The sequence below is a fragment of the Cavia porcellus genome, unplaced genomic scaffold (assembly GCF_034190915.1).
Source record: "Cavia porcellus strain 051 isolate PalLab524CR breed Dunkin Hartley unplaced genomic scaffold, mCavPor4.1 scaffold_31, whole genome shotgun sequence".
NCBI classification, from domain to species: domain Eukaryota; kingdom Metazoa; phylum Chordata; class Mammalia; order Rodentia; family Caviidae; genus Cavia; species Cavia porcellus.
Window position 1 is genome coordinate 17,444,274 of NW_026947514.1, and position 25,136 is coordinate 17,469,409.

Sequence of the window (25,136 nt, forward strand, 5' to 3'; positions counted from 1 at the left end):
GTTTTCTTTGCCTGGGGCCCAAGATCTGGCTGCCTGTGGGTTGCATAAGTTCAGCGGAGGTGTGGAACTCTCTTCTTTCCCTGGGGCCAGGCTTTGGGTTCCTGTCCATGGAGTAAGTCCAGCAGAGGCAGGGAACCCCGCCCCAGCCCGGTGAACTGTTTTCTTCACATGGGGCCCAGGATCCAGCTTCCTGTTGAAATCAGTGAGTAAGGAGGGAGCAGGGAATTCTGTCCCAGCCTGGCTGACCTCTCTACCTCACTTGGAACAGAACTTGAAGTGCAAAAATATAGGAAAATGACAAAACGAAAGACCAAAATGCAGTCTCAAATATCCAGCCCATCCCAAGAAACCCTAGGAGCCATGTGCATAGAAGAAAATATATGCCACATACCTGAAATACCTGAAATAATAGTAACTGAAATAAAGAAGCAACTCTGGGAAGCCTTAAAGGAAATCAAACTAGAAATAATCTCTCAGGTAAAAGAAGAAATGATAAAAAAAAATGAAGGAGATGCTGAACATATCTAAAGAAGACACAGTTAAAAAACTTGAGGAGATAAATAAAAAGATAGAATCCCTGGATGAACAATATAAGAAACAAACAGAATATATAAAGCAGATGCAAAGAGACATACAGGAAATCAAAAACTCCATCAAAAGTTGTAAAAACCGCCTCAATGAATGTGAAGATAGAATTTCAGACCTTGAAGACAAGATTGCAGCCAGTGAACAGGAAAGGAAAGATCTTTTAAAAATAACAAGAAATCAGGAAATAACAATTTAACACTTGCAAGATAATGCCAAAAGAAACAACATAAGCTTAATAGGGATAAATGAAAAAGAAGGGAAAAACATAGAGGATGTCAAGAGGATATTTAGAGAAGTAATAGCTGAAAATTTCCTAAACATGAGACTGGAAACTGATATCAAGATCAGTGAAGCATATAGAATTCCAAATAGCCATAACCAAAATAAAACTACACCCAGACATAGTAATGGCCATCCCAGAAACCTAACAAAAGAATAGAATATTAAAAGCTGTAAAAGAGAAAGACAGATCACCTATAAAAGAAAGCTATCAGAATCACAGCAGACTTCTCAGCACAAACAATAAAATTAAGAAGAGCATGGAGTGAAGTATTTCAGATCCTAAAGGAAAATGATTTCCAACCTAGGCTGATGTATCCTGCAAAACTGTCCTTCAAAATGGATGGAGAAATAAGATACTTCCTTGACAAAGAACAGCTGAAAAACTACATGATCACCAAGCCAACCCTGCAAAGAATACTGAAAGACAGCCTAGATGCATCTAGAAAAAAACCACTAAACAAAGCAGACAATTAAACAGAACCGAAAGACAAAGATGCAACAGCAGAAAGATAACATGTCAAAAATAAATCAATATATAACAGTTATAATCATTAATGTAAACGGTCTCAATGCACCAATTAAAAGAAACAGACTGGCAGAATGGATCAAGAAACAAAATCCAACCATATTTTGTCTACAAGAAACCCATCTAAGCCAAAAGGATACCCACAGACTGAAAGTCAAAGGATGGAAAACAATACTTCATGCAACAGGAACCCCAAAAAAGTAGGTATGGCTATTCTGTTTGCAGACAATGTGAACTTCAAGCCAATAATGATCAGAAGGGATAAAGAAGGTCACTACATACTGGTTAGGAGAAAACTCTAAGAGGAAGAGATAATTATCTTAAATATATATGCACCCAATTCCAGAGCACCCAGTTATATAAAACAAGTACTAACAGAAATGAAAAACCAAGTTAACAGTGACACAATTCTAACAGGAGATCTTGACACACCATGAACATCAATGGACAGATCAACCAGACAGAAAATCAGCAAAGAAATAAAAGAATTGAATCGCACCTGGGAACAAATGGACTTAATAGACATATACAGATTATTCCACCCAACAACAACAGAATATACATTCTTCTCAGCAGTACATGGGTCATTTTCTAAAACAGACCATATATTAATTCACAAAACGTATATAAATAAATGCAAAAGGGTTGAAATCATCCCTTGCATGCTATCAGATCATAGTGCTATGAAATTAGAAATTAATGATAAAAGATACTACAAAATTCCCAAAAACACATGGAAACTGAATAACACACTCTTGAGTAATGAGTGGGTCACAGAGGAAATCAAAGAAGAAATTAAACACTACCTACAAGAAAATGAAAACACAAATAAAACTTATCGGAATCTGTGAGATGCAATGAAAGCTGTCCTCAGAGGAAAATTTATAGCACTGAGTTCCCACATCAGGAAAACAGAACAAATACAAATAAATAACCTGATGTTACACCTCAAACATCTAGAAAAAGAAGAGCGAGTCAAGCCCAAAGCCAAAAGAAGAGAAGAAATTATAAAAATCAGAGCAGAAATCAATGCAATAGAGACTAAAAAAAAAAAAATTCAAAAAATCAATGAATCAAAGAGTTGGTTCTTTGAAAGAATAAATAAAATTGATAAGCCCCTAGTCAACCTTATTTTAAAAAGGGAATAAAAAGCTAAAATTCATGCAATAAGGAATGAAAGAGAAGAAATCACTACAGACCCTATAGAAATACAGAAAATCATCAACACCTATTTCAAAAACCTCTACTCTCAAAGGTTTGATAACACAGAGGAAATGGACAGATTCCTAGAAGCATACGAAGTACCAAAGCTAGGTCATGAAGATGTAAAACTACTGAATTACCCAATTTCTATTAATGAAATTGAAAACATAATTAAATCCTTAACTACAAAGAAGAGACCAGGCCCAGACGGAGTCACTGCAGAATTCTACAAGAAATACAAAGAAGGGGCTGGGGATTTAGCTCAGTGGCATAAGCACCTGCCTTGCTAGCAGGCGGTTGTGAGTTCGATCCCTGGTACCGATAAAAATGAAAAAGACAAAAAAAAAAAAAAAAAAGAAATACAAAGAAGACCTAATGCCAACACTCCTCAAACTCTTCAGTGAAATTGAAAGGGAAGCGATCCTTCCTAAGTCATTCCTGGAAGCAAATATTACTCTAGTACCAAAACCTGAGAAAGACCCAACTGAAAAAGAGAACTACAGACGAATCTCCCTAATGAACACAGATGCAAAAATCCTCAATAAAATATTGGCAAATAGGATGCAGCAAGTCATCAAGAAGATCATACACCATGACCAAGTGGGATTCATCCCAGGCATGCAGGGATGGTTCAATATATGTAAATCAATAAATGCAATACACCATATCAATAAAGCCAAAAGTAAGAACCACATGATCATTTCTATAGATGCAGAAAAAGCTTTTGAGAAGGTCCAACATTCATTCATGATAAGAACCCTGCAGAAAATTGGAATAGATGATCTTTACCTTAATATAATAAAGGCCATTTATGACAAACCAACAGCCAATATCATACTAAATGGCCAAATATTGAAGGTCTTTACTTTAAAATCAGGCACAAGAAAAGGATGTCCCTTATCACTGCTCCTATTTAATATAGTACTGGAAATACTAGCCAGAGCAATTAGACAAGAGAGAAAAATAAAAAGCGTAAAGATAGGAAAAGAAGAAATTAAGCTATCATTATTTGCAAATGATATGATACTCTATATAGAAGATCCCCAAAACTCCATTGAAAGATTGCTAGATATAATAAATAAATTTAGTAATATAGCTGGCTATAAAATCAATACTCAAAAATCAATAGCATTCCTGTACACTAGCAACAAAGTAACAGAAAGGGAAATGAGAGAAACCACACCCTTCACACTAGCAACCCAAAAAATGAAATATCTAGGAATTACTCTCATGAAAGAAGTGAAAGACCTGTACAGAGAAAATTATATTACACTGAAAAATCAAATTGAAGATGATCTCAGAAAATGGAAAAACATCCCTTGCTCATGGATAGGAAGAATAAATATTGTGAAAATGGCCATTCTCCCAAAACTGTTATACAGATTCAATGCAATTCCAATAAAAATATCATCAACATACCTCATAGAACTCAAGAAATCACTCCTAAAATTCATCTGGAGTGAGAAGAGACTTAGAATAGCAAGGACAGTTCTAAGCAGCAAAGGCAAGGCAGGAGGTATCACAATCCCTGACTTGAAATTATACTACAAAGCAACTGTAGTAAAATCAACATGGTACTGGAACCAAAACAGTGCTGAAGATCAGTGGAATAGATTAGAAGATACAACGAAAACAGCAAACACACTCAACCACCTTATCTTCGATAAAGGGGCCAAACATGTTCACTGGTAGAATGACAGTCTCTTTAATAAATGGTGCTGGAAAAACTGGCTCTCCATATGTCAAAAACTAAAACTAGACCCATGCCTATCACCATGTACTAAAATAAAATCTAAATGGATCAAAGATCTAAATATTAAAACAAACACTAAATCTATTGGAAGACAAATTGGGTAAAAACCTTGAAGATATAGGAGTAGGTAGATAATTCATGAACAGGACTCAAACCACACGGGAAATACTTCCCAGAATCAATACCTGGGATCACCTCTTATTAAAAAGTTTCTGCCCATCAAATGAAGTCTCCAGTGTGGTGAGAAGAAAACCCACAAACTGGGAAAAAATCTTAGTGAACTTCCCCTCAGACAAAGGACTTCTGTCTAAAACATAAAGAATTTTTAAAAACAGACCCCCAAAATTCAAAGACCCAATCCAAAAATGGGCATCTGAGATGAATAAACAATTCTCAGATGAAGAAATACAAATGATAAATAAATACATGAAAAAATGTTCATCATTGGTCATTAGAGAAATGCAAATCAAAACCACACTGAGATTTCATCTCACCCCTGAAAGAATGACCAAGATCAAGAAAACCAACAACAACAAATGCTGGAGAGGCTGTGGAGAAAAAGGAACTCTCCTGCACTGTTGGTGGGAGTGTAGACTAGTGCAATCATTGTGGAGGTCAATCTGGAGATTTCTCAGAAAACTAGGACTGGAAGCCCTGTATGACCCAGCTATACCACTTCTAGGCATATTCCCAGAAGAACTGAAAGCATCATACCACAGTGATATATGTACACTCACGTTTATAGCAGCACAATTTCTAATAGCCAGATCTTCGAAACAACCTAAGTGTCCATCGACTGAAGAATGGATAAAAAAGTTGTATTTTTACACAATGGAGTACTACTCAGCTATAAAGAATGACCGCATTGAGACATTTATAAATAAATGGACACAGCTTGAGACCATACTCATAAGTGAAATAAATCAAACTGACATGTATAAATATCAAATGATTTCCCTAGTTTAAGAAGTGATAAGAATACATAGAAGTATGTGGTAATCATGATTCCCAACCATATTGGTTTGAAGTCATATAATGTTTTCACTATTAACCGCAATGGTTTTAACCTGGATTGTTCGATTTTAGTATCTATGATAGCACAAATAACTATTTTGAAGAAAGCAACACAACATAAAAGCTAGTGCTGATTTAATATCATCTTGTTTTGAAGTTCCATCAAGCTGTAGTACATCTGTTTCCACTGGTTTTAACATGTTGTATCTTACTATATTTCACTATATGCTATAGTACAAACAAAATTCTTTATAGGCAAAGAGATAATATAGAAACCATTGTTTGTTTTCTATTACAGGTTCTAAATACCCTGTAATTCTCGCATTCTCTTGAAAGGCATCACACTGTCTAGATATGCTTGATATTATAGCATGCAAAGTTACACTCAAATAATTTAAGGAAAGAGGCACCATGGTAACTACTATTATGTTAGATTATCAGGTGGTGAAACACAATGATGCTTGAATTGCTCAGTTCTACTCTGTGTTGTTCTATTACAATGTCCTCTCTCATCTCAATCTCCTCCCCTTTTTTTAAATTAACCTATTTTCTCTCATTTTTTTAATTAAGTGAAAACTTAATTAAAAATAACGGGACATATTATAGTAACTTTTTTGTTGTCCTATTAACCTGACTTGAACCCCAGTATTGCTTTCCCCGTCTTGTTCCATCTGATTATTATATATTCTATTTTGTTTGATAATATCAAGTTTGAGGGTACAGGCAATCACTTTGAAGGCAATAAGATATACTATGATGCCCAATATGGAGTGACTATCATCCTTTTTTTTAAAGTCCTGTAAAGTCCTCATTGTAGATTTTATTGGTTTTGTTCCGTACTGTTTTGATCAATTCTATTGTATCTGATGATACAGACAACTCAATTTAAAAATAGCAAGAGGCACAATGGTAACCACTTTTGATCACCTGGTATTCTATTTTTGCATCACGTGCTATGCCCACCCTTCTGTTTTAACAGACTCTGGTTTGCTTAGTCACGTTTGGTTTTATTCTCTTCAAAAAAGTAATAAGAACCATGAGAGTAATAAAACCCTAAAGTCTAATTGTTACTGTAAAAAAGAGAGGAAAGTAAGGTGGACTAAGGGATATAACCACAGGTATGTTCGAGTGTGTAGGATGGAAAACCATATAACTGAGCTTTTGTTGGATCATTGAACGGAACTGTCTCCAATTTCACTGTATGAATGTTCACTTTATATGCTTTAATTTAGTGATATGGACAACTGTTTCTGGGAAGATAATATGTAACCTATTAACGGGTGATTTCATACTTTATATTTTTTTTCTAGAAATACTGTATTATTTGTACCCTCTTACTGCATTTTTTATGTCTTTTCTTTTTTCTTCTTCTTTTTCTTCTCTCTTTAAATAAATAAACAAAAAAGAAACTGTAGATTCTTTGTAGCAATCCTTTTAACTGCTTATTTATTTATTCCTCTCCTAAGAACTGGGTTTGAGACACTTTAAGTTTCATAATTAGTATATATTAAGCTGTTCTGTGATACCAACAAGTGTTTTTTTTTATTCTATAATCACTACCTCTCTAAAAAGTTTCTCTATACCTTCATGAAAGACTTCGCGCAAGATTCAAAGCAGATCTTCCTTAAAATAGATTTAGAAGTATGATTTAGAAACAGTTTGGTTACCTGAAGTGGTTTAGACTTGGGACTTAATACTCACAGTTTGGCACACATGAAGCTTGATGTTCCTTGTATAAGAACCATGATCTCTGTGTTAGTAACTTTAATTTTGTTTCCTTTTGTTAGATTTAGGAAAAGTATATTTCTACATGTGTGCAGCTCCATAGGAAGCTACTCATTTATTTTTATTATTTAGAATTCTATGACCAGTCAGTTCTTTGTGGGCCCTGGTACTGTGGTTACTAATCTTTTCCGGTTGTGATAACTATGCTTCTCTTGTTTCCTGTGATAAATGCTGCTTCTAGATCTTCCACAGAAGCATGTAGCCATTTTTCAGCTACCCAAAAGGAGAAATAAGGAGAGAAATACTATGACTTTACACCCCTTCACTCTTTCACCTCGTGAAGATACTTCTTTGTGTTAAAATTTCTCTAAAATTTATGTAGGAATTAAGAAGAGTGGCAGATTCTAGGGGACAGGGCAAAACAGAGAAGGTGTGAGAGTGGCTCTAAAAGCACAAGGAGAAAACAGCCAGTGTCCACACCAGAAGGTAAGCATCATGTGGGCAGTGAGATTGTCCATTTTCCCTGCTGTATCCCAGGATTTAATCACAGCTGTTAAAGTTTCGATCTTGAATGTTCAGCAGAAGTTTCATGTCTTTGGAGTTAGAGAATGGTCAAAAGTGGATTCCTAGAAGCATGGCTTAGAAGGGTGTCTGCCTGTTTCTGACTTCTCCCTTTTTGTGTTGTTTCCTGGCTACCCTAAAATGAGCAGCTTTCCTCTACCAGGCCACTTTGGCCTTCAAGCCAGCTGAGCATGAAATAAGCCCTCTGAAAATGTGAGCCAAAATTAAGCTTCCCTGCTTTAAAATATAAGTATTGACATTTTGTCCCAGTGACGGAAATGTATGTTATGCAGAAATTTGGTACCACAAAAGGTGAATCATTTCTTTAACTCTGGGATGATGTGATTCAGAATGTTAGACTGGTTTGTAGGAGAAATTTGGAATATTTTGAACATGTAGATTAGAAAAGCACTAGAATGTTATAAGCAATAGTGGGTAATCATGGTCTGATATCAGACCACAGTGTTCACAAGAATATGGGCAGTGGAGATTAGGCTAATAATGTTTCAGCTGAAAATGAGACTAAACAATGTGTGTCCTTTATTCTGACAAATAATTTGATGGTATGTTTTCCATGCCTTGAGAATTTGTGTGAAGCTGAAATTATAAGTGGTGGAATAATTAATCCAGTGGATAAGATTTCAAAAGGACACAGTATTCATGTGGTATCATAGATACTGATGGATACCTTTTATCAGATCTACAGTAAAAATCGTGAATTCAAAGCTCAGTCAAAAAGAAACAAAAAATGTAGAACTTGACTTGAAAAAGAGCATGTGTAAAGTTGGAACCAAAGAGAACAGTTGCTAAAAAGGTTAGTATTGAAAGAACCCAGTCACTTTTACATCAGAACAATAGGAAAGCACCTTGATGGTATCAATAAAGGGCCAGACTACATTTATCAAAGGCTCAGGGGTAAAAAAGGTAAACTTCTTTGAAAGTTCTTTTTTTTTTTTTTTTTTTTTTTTAATAGAACTCGAGAGAGTCCTACTCAGAGAAAGCTAGCTGAGTGCACACTGTGCTTGAAGTCAACCATCCAGGGACTCAGAGCCCCTGCTGCTCTGGTCCAAGGAGATTACAGTCAGCTAGAGGCTTTGATATCATCTGAGTATGTAGAATGTGAAAGTTGGGGGGTCATGAAGGGTCCCATACAGATTTCAGAAGGCCTGATATGCACCCAAAAATGTGTGGCAGAGTCACAGTCCCTGTAAGAACCCCCGAAAAGGTGATATGTGAAGCTGTGAGAGTGAAACTAAATGTTTAGTAGAAACCCCAGTACTTAGTGATATCAGGAATGTAGAACATCTGCTGGAGAAATCCATAGCCATTATGCAATAGTAGCCCAAAAGAGACACCCAGTGAGTTGCAACCATTAAGGCTACAGTGGAAATGGTAAGCAAATCTTTTGGAGCTCACATCTCACTATAGCATACCCTGGGTGTGGGACATGAAGCTAGAAGATGTAATTTTTGTCCCGCTTAGTTTTGGTATTGTTTCGTCTGATTTCTATTGCTCCATTCTTTTCTTTTGAATGAGAATGTTTACCTATGCCACTGTATGCTACAAGTATTTAATTTCCTTTTTTATCCATGGAAATTTGTGATTAAGAGTTTGCCTTAGGTCTGAGAGATCTTAGAATTAGAATTTTTCAAAATTCTGGAACTGTTAAGAATTGTGTATTCTTATAGATGGACTAAATGATTTTTATACAATAATGCACATAGGTGTTTGAAGGACCAGGAGTTAAATATTGTGATTTGGATCTAAATATTCCTCAAGAGTTTCATGCATATGGGTGATAGAGTCCAGTTAGAAGTTACTCGGGACATTCCCTGAATGATATTTTCTTTTCTCTGGCTCCTTGAACTAAACCCTCTGAAAACATGAGCTAGAACAAAACTCTCCTTTTTAAAAGTGTCATATATTTTGTTCATGACATGAAAGTCTGTAAGACAGGGGAATTTACCTAGTTCATGCTGCATCATTGTTGAGTAGGTGGACAGGTGGGTATGTTAGATTTCAGGCATATAAATGTCAAGGAAAATATAAATAGGACAAGTAGATACAAGAGAAGGATAAATAGATTCTTTGCCTTTGTATTCCCAGTGGATGGTACCCTTCCAAATAAGCACTGCTATTAATGAAAGGGTCATGATCTTAGTTCTCTACAAAAATAATGCTTTTTCAAAAAAATACCATTTGGTATGACTGAACACATACATGATAATATTTCAAGATCAACAGAAGTCCTGTTTTTCCTCTAAAATATTTTACTCAAATTCCTTCCATGTAAGTTTTTGATCATAGGCATATTATAATGATAATAGATTCAATGAAATTTCTCCATGTTAAAACAATAGACCACATGATAAGATTATGATTATGCAGTGAGTATTATATGTATATGTGAAGTGTGATCAAAGAATACAATGAATGTTTAAATTTTTTAAAATGTATTGGAGCAAAAGATACATTGCCATTAATGCCCCTCAAAATATTTCCCAGTATCCCTTTCTTCTTTTCACGTTCTGAGGCAGTCCTGGAAGGCTTCATTCATGAATACGTTTAGCTGCAGTGTCATAATTGCCTCAATAGCCTGAAACAATTCATAATGTTTACGTTTGTGGTATTTTGACTTTGGGAAAAAGTAGAAGTCACAAAGTGCCAGGCACAATGACTAGCGTGTATGAACACACACTGTAATGTTTTTTCAAGCATGTGTTTTTGTTCAGTGGCACTTGCTAGCAGTGTTTTTTCACAGCTTGTAAAGATACACTCGAAAGAGAATACCTTGCTTACTTTTCTTTTGCTGAAACAAAATACCTGAAACCTAAAGTTAAAGGAAGAAAGTTTTTCAGGAAGTTCACAGTCTGTAGAGGTTTCACTCCATAGTCAGCTGGCGCCAAGGCAGGGTGACATGGCAGAGGGTCATCAAAGAGGAGAAACAACAGTTCATGGCATGGAAGGCAGGAGACAGCAAAAGCACCAGGCGATAGCAGCCCCACTCTTTCAATCTCTTATATTTCATCCAGGCTAACTTTTTACCCTGAGGTCAGGTAGCACTAATACCTAGGGAGAGGCACCCTTAATCCCAGCAGAACACAAAATAGATCCAGTTACTTCCAAAAAGCCTCACCTATAATTGCATAAGCCTTTGGGGGGACATCTAGACAGAAACCCTAACAGAGGACTTTCACAACTGCTTCTGAAATATCAAGAATAATACAGTAAGTGTTTTTGAAGATAGAGGAAATATTTTAAGAGCATTTAATGGCAATATGTTTTTAGCTATAATGATTTTTTCTTTAAATGTGTTATTTACTATAATGAAATTTTCAGCATACACCAGATATTTTGATCTCGCATGTTGGTCTGTTGGTCTCCCTGTCTTGTTCTTTCTCTCTCTTCTGTGTGTGTGTGTGTGTGTGTGTGTATATACACCATTCACAAGAGAAATTTTGTCTTGAATATGAAGAAAAGAGAATAATCCATTTCTGATAGCCATTGGGAAACAAAGGAAGAATATAGGGGACACTGCAGGACCAATTAGAAAGGTGTAGAATTTATATTCTGGAGCAGAGGGCAAAGTGTAGAAAAATAAACTTTACAAGTGGAAAGTAAACTCTTTGAAACTCTTCTCATCAGAAAGTGAAATCCTCTGAAATACTTGGGTCTAAGCTTTGGTACTGGTTTACTTTGGACCATGAAGTCTGAGCAAATATAACGAAAGCAGAGAACATGCTGAGCATGTGCGGCTCGCTCACCTCCACCCTGAGCTCACCAGATGGGTGAGAGATTCGTGACCTTACCTGAGAAGCACCAAAGCAATCCTCAGACAGGTGGATCAGACCCCTCAAGGCCAGCCTCTGTCCCATGAGGGGCAATACTCATCACCCTACCTGACATACATTGGCTAACACCGGGAAAATCAATCACCTTATCACCCCAGTATATGTAATATAAAATTGGTAAATATTCTTTAATCACAGGACTATGTTTTCAAAATGTTTATGTATAAAAAGTTAACTGATAAATGAAAAATCACTTTTTTCCTTAACAGAAATTTTGCTTTTTAATAAAAAAAAGAATAGTCATTTATCATGCTTAAATTTTAAGACTGACCTGAATAGACAGAAAATGGTGGAATTTGCTTGAGAAGTTGTACCTGTGACCTCTGCCCTTTGAACTCTGACTTGGCCTCCTCTAACCTCTCACTTTTCCACTAGACTCCATTTTGGTATTATATCTGTTGTGGAAAGAGCTGATTGTATTGGTAAATATATCTACTCATCACCAAGATGTATTTTAAAACATACATTCTTCTGCAATAGGACCATCATTCTTATTTACATTTCAAATTTTTTAGGCTGATGTTATATTTTAAAATGTTTTCTGATCATTCTGCTTTACCTAAAGAAGAATTTCAAAATCATGCTCAAATGTGATTTGATTAGAACCACATAAAGCAAATGGATATAAAGTATAGCAGAATAAGAATAGGTAGTCATGTTAGGAAAGGGTAAATGCTAAAACAGAATCATACTTTTTCAATTTTACCCATAGTGGACTCTAATCTTATGCACATATCACAAATTCTATCAACATTTAATGTAATTTGGTTATTTAAAAATGTTTATAATACTCAAAATCCATTATTTCTGTGTCTCCTTCCCAGTTTAAGCAATATAACCCAAAAATAATTTTCCAAGAAATTGAACACAAAACTCCTTAATATAAATGTTATATATTAGGCACTAAATGAAAAATAAGTAATATATTATGCATATATACACATTATATGCATGTATGTATTACTGATACAATATACATACTATATTCTATAGTCCATGCTATATGACATATAGGTTTCTCCTCACTTCTAGTCTCTCCACAAGCTCATAGTTATTAAAATTATGCTTTGGTCAGTAAAACCATACTATGATTATTAATGTAATATTCCCCTTACTTATAAAATAGGAGTAAAAGGCATTATCATCTTTGGTGTTGATTATAGGGATAAGCTTTATGAGAGAATCAAGGAGCTATTTTTAGGGCTGTATGAAATACAACCACCAAAACAATGTATCATTTACAAAATACAATTTTTGCTTGGCCTTTGTACTGTCAAAATTTAGCAAAATGAAGTACTTCCGGAAATTATAAGGCAACACTCCTAAACCCGATAAAATCAACTGATTTAGTATTTTCCAGGCATGTAGCACCTTTATCACACAAAGCTTTGCCACATGTAATTTGCATTTTCATAGTACTTTTCTTATGAGATTTTTTTAAAGCCTGTTGCATTAATATGAATTGAACTATGATACTTTGCCTTAAAGTGGAGATTTATTCTTTGCATCTCTGTTTTACAGGCAAGCACATTAAGTGCCTTGCTAAAGGGTATCCAGAAAACCATAAGTTAGTTAGGAAATTGATCCTTGAAATCTTAATTTCCGATTCCTTGTTCCAGTACCTTGACAAAATTGCTTTCCAAATAAAGAAACATATTACTCTGAAGCTACATAGAAAATTAAAGACATGCTGTCTCAATTAATATTATAAATATGTTTTAAAAGCCACCAGTACCCCTGAGAGGTTTGCCATCTGGTTCCCATGGTGGAAAGAAAGAAAGAAAGAAAGAAAGAAAGAAAGAAAGAAAGAAAGAAAGAAAGAAAGCTGCCTGAATGTAGAAGGAAAATTTATTTGGATTCAGGTAGATGTAGGCAGAGAAAAAGTTTTGCATTGACTCCAGCTTCTGGAATCCAATCTCTATATTATTTTTGAAAAAAATGTTAAGCCCCATGGATTCATAGTGGTATTTCAGCAAACAGAAAACAGAGTGTGAATCTTTCTCAGTAATCTACGGAAACATATTTAGTATTTAGATCTTACAATCTGAAACAGCCAAATTCAAAGATGGCTGCCCATAGCTGTGCCTTCTGGTATCTAAGCCCTTGTTTTTCCCACACTTCAGTTTAAGTCTTAAAAGATACTATAGCTTTACTTGTTTCTCTTGTCATTTAATCTGGAAAGCCAACCACTAAGCCATAAGAATACTCAAGTAACTCTGAGGATGGGCTCCCATAAAGAGGTGCTGAGGATTCTTGCCCACGGTCAACACTACCATCCATCTTGCAAGCAGACACTGAAACCCCAGTCAAATTTCAAACAACTACATCCACTTTCCATGACCTCCTTAACCAGAGCTTCCAACCTAGAACTTCATAACCAAGCTGATCGTAAAATCTGACCCACCGAAAAGGTTAGAGATAACAGACAATCTTTGTTGAGTTAGCCATTAAGTATTAGAGGAATCTCTATAAAATGAATGTATATTTAAATACTTGGTAGGTCTGCAGAAGGCACAGCAGTTAAATTAGTTGTATCAATTCATTCCAACAACTATTTAATAGATATCCTCATCCCATGAGGTACCATGAAAAAGACAGACATTTGTAGGTGATGACTGAGTCAATTTTGGGACTCATTTAGATTCATTAACCTAAAAATAAAACAACTAAAGAAATAGTCTGACAACTACCAAGAAAGCTTTAAAAGAAAATAGATCTTTACTGTTAAGTGACAAGGAATCCCTTACTTAGAACCTGTGATCACACTCTATAGAATTTTCTGTTAAAATTAAATACTGGGAAGTGTCTGATCTCTAACTTGGCCTCACCTGCTGTCTCTCTGAGGACATCGATCTCCAGTCTTCCAGTCAACCATGTCTTTATTCTCCAGAGCTACGGGGGATGCTTCCCTTCATGTTCATCTAACTCCATTCCCACCCCTAACTCTAAATGTGACCCTGCCCATGCCACGATTAGCAACTTCAGGTGTCACCTTGAATGCCATTTTCTTGAAGAGGTATTTCTGAAGTATTTTTACTAACCTACTCCCCCCGTTACTCTCCTATCATCATCACCATCACCACCATAATCATCACAGGACCTCTGCTTGTTTCTCTCAACTCCATTATCCAAGTTGTAAAATAAGCCATTACCTAGAACCAGACACTCACTGATGTCGCACACACTGTATTTACAACTATGTCTTCACATAGGAGGTTCTCAATGAGTGAAACTTCAAAATAAAAAAGCATAAAACAAATCACCACAAACTTTGCGAGTACAGTTAGATTATTTTAGGGAGGTTGCCTATAAACAGTGGCATTTAATAAAACTTGTTGAGTAACCCTGGAAATTCAACAGTGTGGGTAGGAATTACTCCAGAGGAAGCACGATATGGATGGTGATGTGGAGAGAAGCCATATTGCCTGGAATACCTCCTAAAGGCGGGAGGTATACTGCCCAATCTGAAAGGAAGCATTGGAAATTGAATCCTTGCTCCTGTGAAAAGTGAAATGAAGCATTAAGAGTCACAATTTCTGATGCCACATGTGGAAGTCAAGAGACTGTGCACGTGTTAAAGGCATAGCCTCAGCTGTGGTGCTCCTGGTAGACAACAGAACCTTTAAAAGAGGGGTCTCCTGGAAGAAAGCGAGGTTCCTTGAGCCTGCCCTTAAAGGAGCTACTGACATGCATTCCAGAACCTTCCTGTCTCTCATTTTGCTTCCTGGCTGCCATGATCTGAGAAGTTTTCTCCACTCAAGTGCTCCCCACAATGATACTACTGCCTCAGAGGAAAATGATGCTAGAGGATCATGGGAGGAAACTTCTGAATTCTCATGGTAAAAGAAATATTTCCTCCTTGTCAATTGCCTATCTCAAGTATTTCATCACTGCACTGGAAAGTTAACTACGTAATAGATTATTGTTCCCATTGATTTCAATTGATTTCTAAAAATTGGTGTACTTGTCTATTTGTTTACATTTTATCTTGTGGAATCTAGAAAGATCCTTATAGTTACCTTGACCAATCAAAGGTGACAGAAATCCCACAGAGTGAATTCTGAGACAAGGTCTTAAAGGCCACAGAGCTACCATCTTGCCCTCCCTCTTGAGACATCCTATGCTCTATATTGCTTTTTTCCTTTTCTTTAAAGCAAAGTGCTATGAAACAGATTTCTAAAGACAATAATGTTCTTTTACTTAGTTACAACCTAAATCAAAATTTTAATATGCAAATATCTTACCGCCACATTGTCATTGATTTCGTTAACAATTTTTTTTCACAATTCAGAGAGCCAAGATTTCAATTTCCCATTTTTTCATTCTTAGATTTTTCTAGTGAAATGCAATTTATGTACTGTGGTGTTTTTAGTCTGTTTATGTTTTGTGGTGATTATTTTACTTACAGCTCGAGGGAACTCTGCCTTTTCTGACTTTCCTAAGATTAACTTTTCTAAGTATGCATGATTTCTTAGCCTTTATTCATTCTCTCTGTAGCTTGGGAGACCCTTAGCAAATTCTCAGCTTACCATCCAGTCAAGGAGATCAAAGTCTTTTGGCAATTTAAAACTACTCAGAATGTTCCACAATGATCTCTAAATTTATACTCTCATCACTACAAAATTATAGCATACAAAATTATATAATGTCTTTTGTTGGCTCGTTTTAAAACTTGTATTGTGGTACAACATTTGTTAACTTTTGCTGTCACTTGTTTTGCTTCCTTGTTTGCCTCACTAGTCTACAATTTTTTGAAGTATACTCACCAGAAAACTCATTAACTTGCTTTGTGTATAACACAATGTCAATTTTTAATGATATGGCAGATTCTATTTTCCAAAGACTGCAGCAGTGTACTTTCTTCCTGTGTATGTTTTTAAAGTCCTGTAGACAATATTCTTCCCAACCAAAGACCATACCTATGCTTCCTCTCCTCAAAAGTGGGTGGACCTTTCTACACTTCCCAACCAAGAAGCTGTGGTGGAGTCACACGAATATAAAGACAATGCAGTTCCCATCTGGTTCCCTTCTTTTGTACTCAGGCCGTAATCCCTGAAGTCCGGAGCTCAGAATTGGAAAGTTTTCATGCTAAGTATCTTTGAGGGTGGTTGAGAAGGGACCACATAGAGACAGAGAGAGACAGCCACTGATCTCACCTGTTATGCCCCTCAGCTGTTGAGTCTTTGCAGCTTAGGAGCTGAGAGACAGTACCAGTTTGACTACAATGTAAATGAGAATCAGGACTAGGGTTGCCCTGAAAAATCCCAGTCTAGCCCTAAAAATGCAAATGATAATAGCAATAAATAATTGATATTATTTTGGACCACTTGTATTGAGGCAATTTGTTATACACATAAACATGTGTATGAAAATAGGCTGAATTTGTTACTGTAGCTTTCTATACATAAGGCTTAAACAATTATTATAGCAATCTCAACACTTTTTGAACTATATGTACTTTTGCTTTTAATTTAATTTTATTCCTTGTGGGTTTTTTTTTTTTTGCATTTTTCCTCTTATTTTTTATTCTACACTTTTCCTTTATGGGAAGCAGAGGTTGAACCCAAGGTGTTATGCAGGCTGATCACCTGCTCTACACTGAGCTCAGTGCCATGCCTTCCCCACACTTTCTTGACATGTTTGTTGACATCAAGAGTTCTCACTAATTTATTGATATCTCCTTTAATTGGAATATAAGGTTAATAAGAATGGGATTTTGTATGTTTTATTTACAGGTGAATTTCTCATGGATGAAATAACAGCTACTGTGCCCTTGGCTTATCTATTAGAGAAAAGGTGAATATAATTCTAGTTCTTCTGGAATTAAGCAGAACATTTAATTATAATTATTATGGATGACTGACACATTCAAATACACCGTTGGCTTTTATTTGTGGTTATCAAACTGTAGAATAAGTGTGGGTGATACCTTTATTTTGTATAAATGTCCACATTCTTAAATTCATGTGTTACACCCAAAACATGAATTACCTTTCTTTTCACCCTTGGGAATATTAAATTTTCTCTTAATTTTCTTTCTTATTACAAGTCTAAAGTATTATTTAATGTTTCATATTAACAATACAGCCTTGTCATTAGAAACTGGCTCTGAATGTTACTTCTTTTCTTGGTCTAGGATTCTTCTTACTTCAATCTCTTTTCAACAATTTTAAATTTTATAAGCCTTTTAAAAATTCTTTGCCCGTTAAGTTTTTCAAAAGCTATCGAATTAATATTATCCAAATGTAATGTGCTGTTTGCTCCTTCTCAATCATTAATGAAGATGTAAAACAAGTGGTGTTTTCCAGCTTTTTGTCATATTTCTTGATTTGCCATTCTCAGCCTGCCATCATATCAGCTAATGGAGCTCATATCAAGTCCAATTTGGAAAGGCGCCCTCTAAAAATAACTAATTTCAGCCTTGTTATTCCTGGTACACATATTCTGTGCAGCAAACTTAAGCCAAAAGCACAGAATGTTTTCTGGGTAAATAGGATAGGAACTCAAGAAGATATAAAATAGAATAAAACCTTGATGTACTTGTCTCATGATAGCATTATTTTCTAGAAAAAAAAAAAAAATTGACCTGACTGGAGTCCGGCAATTCTCTTGTTGACACATGGCTTCTTAAAAGAAAAAAAAATGTATGATAAAGAAATAAACTGGACGGCCAGAGTTATTACGGATAAAATCAATTGATTGGCAAGGTTGAGGTAGCATGATTTAACTCTTTGCATTCTCGCTTTGATAGAATGCTTGGTCTCAGATTCACAAGAAATGTTTTTATGCAAATCTTTCACAGGTGGAAATCTAGCTTGTAATCCTGTGAAATTTGCACCGATTCTCATTCAGTGCAAATCAAAGCTCCTTGCTTTCTGATTGAAATTCCTGCTGCAATAATACTGTCTCATATTTGGAACACAGAAAGCGTCTGGCATGATGACTCCACATGTGAGACATTTGGAATTACGTGAAGTACACAAGCAGATTCTGGAAGCAAAATGACATTTAGTGAGAGGGTAGGGGCATTGTCTCCATCACAGGACTCTATACAATGCTTTGCTTTGCTGGCCAGCAGTACAGTTAGTTATGGGTCACACGCACCTCTGTCAGCTGACGTGCTGAGTGAGACCCTGCCTTCATGCAATTTGTCATTAGTCCAAATAGGCAGACATCCCACACTCTCAATCCCACTCTCTAACGAATTAAAAATACTTTGTTTTTCACATCACTGTATAATTTAAATTCTTTAAAGTGTTCAATTTGCAGTAAGAATAAAACACTTTGTTTAAGCAAGCAAGGACAACAAGCTTTAGAGTCAAACACTTCACTGATACTGAATAAAGCATTTGTAGTTTCATTTTCTTTTCCTCCTGTCACCGTAATGTAAGTTGATTGCCACTCAAATGAGCCTCAAATCAAGAAACAGAAAGTGACTCAGATCTCTCAAGACCACTGAGACAATGAATCAAATCAAGATCCTGTCCTGTCACCTGCTTTGTATCTCCTTCGTTTCCTCCGGGTCTTGTCTTCCCATAACAGGTACATTGTTGCACAAATGCCTTTTTGGGGGGAAAACACACATTCTCTTTAGTCCAAAGAATGTGGCAAGCAGAGATATTATTTTCCCAAACCACTCTTGCATTTTTCCATGCCCAGTGCAGCAATCACCCAACTGTTCTTGAACATCTTTGCCAGGATAGTTTTTTCCATCAGCCTCACAACATCCACCCACACATGGATGCTCCTGACCAAAGCTGAAATCAGCACCCTGCCCCGACTTTCTCCACAATGTGACACTTTCCATGCTCCACTGCAGCCCCTGGCAGCCTTATTCCTTAAAAAAGGGCCACTATGTTTCCAAAATGAGACAGAAATTTACATTATAAGCTTATTTTTCAACATCTCCCAGGTAATCTAAAACCTTGCAGCAACAGGGAAGTTCTTACACCCTCTGCATTTACTATGGTTTCCTGCTTGGGACCTTTGCTCACGCTGTTTCTCTTACCTTGAATGGCTTCTTTTACTCTTTTCCTGTCGCAGGTTGAATTATGCTTATGCGTGGATGCCCAGCAAGTGTATGCATTTCTTGATAGATATCAGTGGAATACTGTAATGGGCTGAGTTATATTCCCCCAAGGGGCATCCATTAGTGGTGTAACTCCCAGAACCCTCAAAATTCCTACACATGGAGAGAGAGCTTTTACAGTGAGAAATATATTTTTAAAAAGTCATTGGAATACACTCTCCTCCAACGCATCTAGTGTTCTTATAAAAAGTAGATGGCAAACATGTATAGATCGATCTTGTGGAGACACAGGAAAAAGAAACCAGTAAGCTATGGAGAGAGTCCTCAAAATTAACTAACGAATCAACACCTGCAACCCCACTTCTAGCCCCCAAAACTGTGAAAAAATGCATTTCTACTTCTTAAACCACCTAATCTGTGATACTTTGTTATGGCAGAACTAGTAAGTAATTAGAAGCACGTATCATGGGACACATTTGGGTCAGATTTTGTCCTTCTGCATGACATTCAAGGTCTCTGGGTAGCAGAAATATTCAAAAATTACTGGACGCTACTTGTGGCGTCCTTGTGTACTCTGCTACACCATCATATATACGTTTCTAAAATATGTTGCATTATTTAGAATTGCATAGCAAAATGGACAGGGTTCTGGAGGAAGTAGATTCAGATCTCTAGAAGCCTGAAGGACTTTGTAAACAGAAATAACAATGAGGTTTTGTGTTAAATATCCACCAGCCTTACATCCACCATCATGGCTACTCTTTCCAAGCTAAAGCTTTGCACCCGCACTTCCTGGGCTGGAAGGGCAGCTGCTGAGGAGAATCCTCTCTCATCACCATCTCTGGTGTCCTCTGAGAGTGAACCTAGAACATAGACTTCAACACTTTTTTGAGCTGATGATAATCATCCCAAATTCTTCATCTGCTTCCCCAGGACATTCAAACACAATAAACAGAGAAGTGGCTCCTGCAACCACTAAACCAGCCACTATTTGCACAAAATGTAGGTACTTCTGCCAAGTTTAAGTAGGTTTTTAAAGTATATAATAGTTACCTAGGCTTTATCTTTGATCTAGTCACTTACAAACATTAACATTCTGGGATGAACTCAACATAAGCCAACATTTCTTTAACCTCCAAGTCACAGTGACACCACTTCCCACCCCATTTTCAAATTTCTTATAAGATAGTTGTCTTTAAACACTTCATGAAGCAAACAGAATGTGCACTCTAACCTAATGAAGATAGAAAGGAGATTTTATGACCTATCACATAGAACTCAGCTCTCACACCAGGAAGGCAGTCAAATATATTATACATGCCCACATAATACCAGTATGATGTATCATATGAAATATATATATATATATATATATATATATATATATATGATTTTCATCTTAAAAACATTCATAGTATGAATGTATTTACCTACTTTAACTTTGCTTCATCACACCAAGTTACAGTACTTCACTTATCCTATATTTTATAATTCCCTGTCATATTTGCAAGTACCAAAATTACACATATTGTATGTTCTTATATTTAATGAAAGAATTTATATAAGCCATCATGACAGCTCAGTTTTGGCATTGTTTCATGTTCTAGATACTTCGATTCTCAGAAACCTGAAAGGGCTTGTACTGCACGAGCTCTGAGAAGCCCCGTGTAACCACTCATGCAAGCGTTCGTGACCATCCATGGCCAGTGAATACTAGGGCCCTAGGATTATTCCTGATTCACACTTGTAACCTCAGAAGTTAGAGTCCCTGAGCAAAGTAAAACTTCAGTATAGGTGTGAAACATTCACAAATGATTGTTCTCATGGATGAATAAATAAAGAAGAGAAGGAAAGGAGAAATGATCTAAATCTTCATTTTTGCTGTGTTAGATGAAGGAGATATAAAAATGGACCAGACAAAAGCCTTGCCCTCAAGGATCTCTCCTCTGCTAAATCAAGGAGGGCAGAAAAGCTATCGCATATAACTCATCATGAGGACTCTATAGCAGGTAAATTATAACCAGACAATGCAGAGTTCCTAGAGCAAGATGCCTGCTGTGTTCAGCCACTCAACACCTGAATGAATGCATTATTTGAATGTGTGAAAGCCAAGCAGACATGGTTTGAAGTCCCCCCCTTCATATTTTATATGCATGGCAAATATCTCTATGAATAGTACTTAATAGTAGTTTACAGCAAAGGTAATAAGAAAGAAGCAAATAAATTTTAAATTGATATGAAGATGATCAAGAGTAAAGTAAAATCATAGAGTCTTGTAGTTCAAAAGAATGGGTCATCTGTGAAGATTAAAAACTTTTCAGATGTGTTTAATGAGCTTAAAATATTGACTAAAGTTAAATACATGAAAAGAAGCCTCATAACACTGCTAATTTTTCAAAGCCATATGAAGAAAAGTACAAAAATGTGAGCCATGAAATCTCCATTTACTCAGCTTGTCTATGCAAGGACAATTATCTCAATCTAACTCACTGTTACAGCCAGCCTGAAAATATATTCCCACTGTCAACAAAACTAAAAATGAACCTAGAATGCTTTAGATATACAATTCTGAGAAAGATTTCAATTTTGGAATACAGTTTTATGGATAACAATCTGGACTATTTAGATTCATAAGCTTTAGCAAGAAAAGTGTCAGATCTGTATAGAGTACTGCATGTATAGTATTGTATGTATAGTGATAATCAGCAGACATTGTACTTTGTGCCATGCATTATATGTAATATATGTATAATTTTTACATATTATTTACTGACCCACTGCTGCTATAGAACTAAGACAGAAACTCTTAGAGACACATAAACAGCCAAACATTGAAAAATATGTTATCTGGTTAAAATTCCCCCACCACACAAATTTCTGTATTTTCTGAATTAGTTGTATATTATCATAACATCTCAAATCAAAACCAGTTTCGCCTTTGTTTCAGTTTAGCTGTTAGGGCTTCTACCAGAGTAGAGAAGGTCAGAGGCAACAACTACCTTTAATTCATATTTTAGTCTGATATGAATAATATACTCAATAAGAATCAATAGTTATCAATATGCTATAGTGGGATTTATATCAAAATCATTACCTTTTTTTGGAGAAAAGCATTTTCATGTAAAGTATAAAGCCAATCGCCTATAGAAGAATACAGGAAGACATTAATATACTAACACAACACTCTAATTCTTGTTTTTCATTTTTATTTCAATAAATTTTCTCTTGCCCCCACCCCTCTCTTTTTCCTATGTGCAAATCCCTCTATAATACTGTATATGCATGATTTTGGGCAGAGGGACCCTCTAGTGGCTGAGTTTTCTAACAAAATCTACAACTGCGTTCACAAAATGAAAGCATGCTATATACTATGAAATTAGAGGCAGATCGAAATATTTCATTTTCTGCATGCTTGGAAAAAAGGTTGAAATGAATTATTTTTCCCTGACCATTTAAAGATGCCCTTCTTTCATGTTTATACTACAAGCACTACAAGTAAAGAGCAAGATGCTCTTTACCCTGGTGTCCTTATGCTGGGCTGATGTGACAAAATTCAGCTTCAGGGAAACAGACATGCAGTTATCACCTACCTCCTTCTACAAGGTGTTTGTTTTACGTTCCATGCTGCCCCCAGAGAGCAGATAGTGCCTAAGTAATAAATGAAGTAGTCATCAGACCTGAGAAAAACTGGTGGTATGAATCTTTATCCTTGAGAGAATTTGCTGAGTAGCATTAGGGAAGCTATTTTCTGACAACTTGTGGCTAAAGATCAAATGGAAACTGTTTCAGAACTATCCAAAGAGCTGACTTGTGTTTAAGGCACCTTTCTCCTGAGAAATGTAGGTTTTACTGTAGTTCCTCTTCACATTTGAAAGCCTGGTTTTTACACCAGAGCGCTGCAAGAGAGAGCTCTGAGCCACGCTGCAGTTGCCTCCACATCCAGGCTTCTGTCTGGAACTCACAACCTAGAGAGAATACATTTCCGGCATGAATGAGTTCATTAATCCCATGCTTTCTACCACATAGCCCTTGCAAGAAAATGCTTCCCAAATTATTTGAGCAGCATTCTTATCAAGAATCATGGGTAGACTAAGCTGTCAAGAAAACTACTGGAGTTTGGGTATGAGAAAGAAAGGAATGTTACCAGTTTATTTTCAAAAGCAAAAGAAAACTTGGCAAAAAAAGAAAAAAAGGACAGGGGTTAGAGAAACTTCTGGCATGGCTGACTCAAGGTGCTTAAACTAGGTTACTGTCACTTCCCTCGAGGCCAAATGACAAAGAGTACCATAACTACAAAATTGACACTCTTTACATCAGCTATAGCAAATAACTATGTATGCTTATTAAAGATCCTACTAAATCTCATAATCTCTCCGTGGCTCTAGCAGTGTTGTATACCCAGCTTTAATATGAAATTGTGGGCAAATATGACTCACCTACCACTCCTGGAATTGGAATAGAGTATCTTCCACTGGAATCACGTGACAGAGTATGAAATCAGGAGTGTGACCAAAAACGAAATGAAATTGACTTTATAGGGAAGTACTGTAGAGATAGAGCAAAAGAAAAAAAAAAAAAAAACAATAATCAGCTGGGGCTGTAGCTCTGCCTTCTCTCCAGAACAATCACACGGAACTCCTCAGGTTCCATCTAGGTGATTCTGTTGGACAGCTGTTTCCAGAGGCCAACAGATCTCCCTGATTCTGAGGAACTGTTTGTGATAGGAACCATCCCTGAGTGTCTACCCTCTCCCTTTCATTTGGGCGGTCTTTGCAGAAGGGAGTTCGTTTCTCTAGGCTAAGTATTTTCTGCAGGGTACCATATTTAATCCTCTCAGCAACTCTTTGAAAGTTCTGCCTTTGCTGGATCTCTTACACAGGTTGGGTAATTGAATCTCAGATTAAGCAGTCTGTGGAACATTTCACAGCTATTCTGTAGGAATGACTGAAAGCAAATATGATTGAGAAGGCTACATTTTGCTTATATTTACTACCAACATTTTGGTAAATCTGAGGGTCAGACCATTTCCTTACACCTGCAACCAAAGGGTTGTTTCCTGTCCGGAGCATTTTTAGCAGTTGCTAATCTTGCCACTCTCAGCTAGCTCTTACCTCTGCCCTGTGCCCTATTAGTATATAAACTCATCTGAACCATTTCTCTCACCGTGCACCCCTGCTAAGGCACCCCTAGCTTCGTCCTCCATGCTCAGCCTCTCTTCTCTTCAAAGGCTTCACTTTCAAGTGCTTGAATCTCCACTTCTTAATTTTTTTTCTTTTTTTATTTTAAAAAAAGAAAAAAATAGATTAAGATAAAACACAGGTCAGAATGGAACATTTTAAGCAACATAGTTTTTCACCACAAGATAACCCAATGTAACAGTAGCACCGTAGTGTCTCTTTCCTTGAAATATTTGAGTATAACTTCATATACTATGTATCAAATATAAAAAGACAGTTAAAACCATTCAAGAGAATAAAAGCATTACAGGGTATTCAGAACCAACTACCAGAAAATGAACAATGGTTTCTATATTATCTCCTTGTCTGTAAAAAATTTTGTTTATACTATCACATATAATAAAATCCAATAAGATACAACATGATA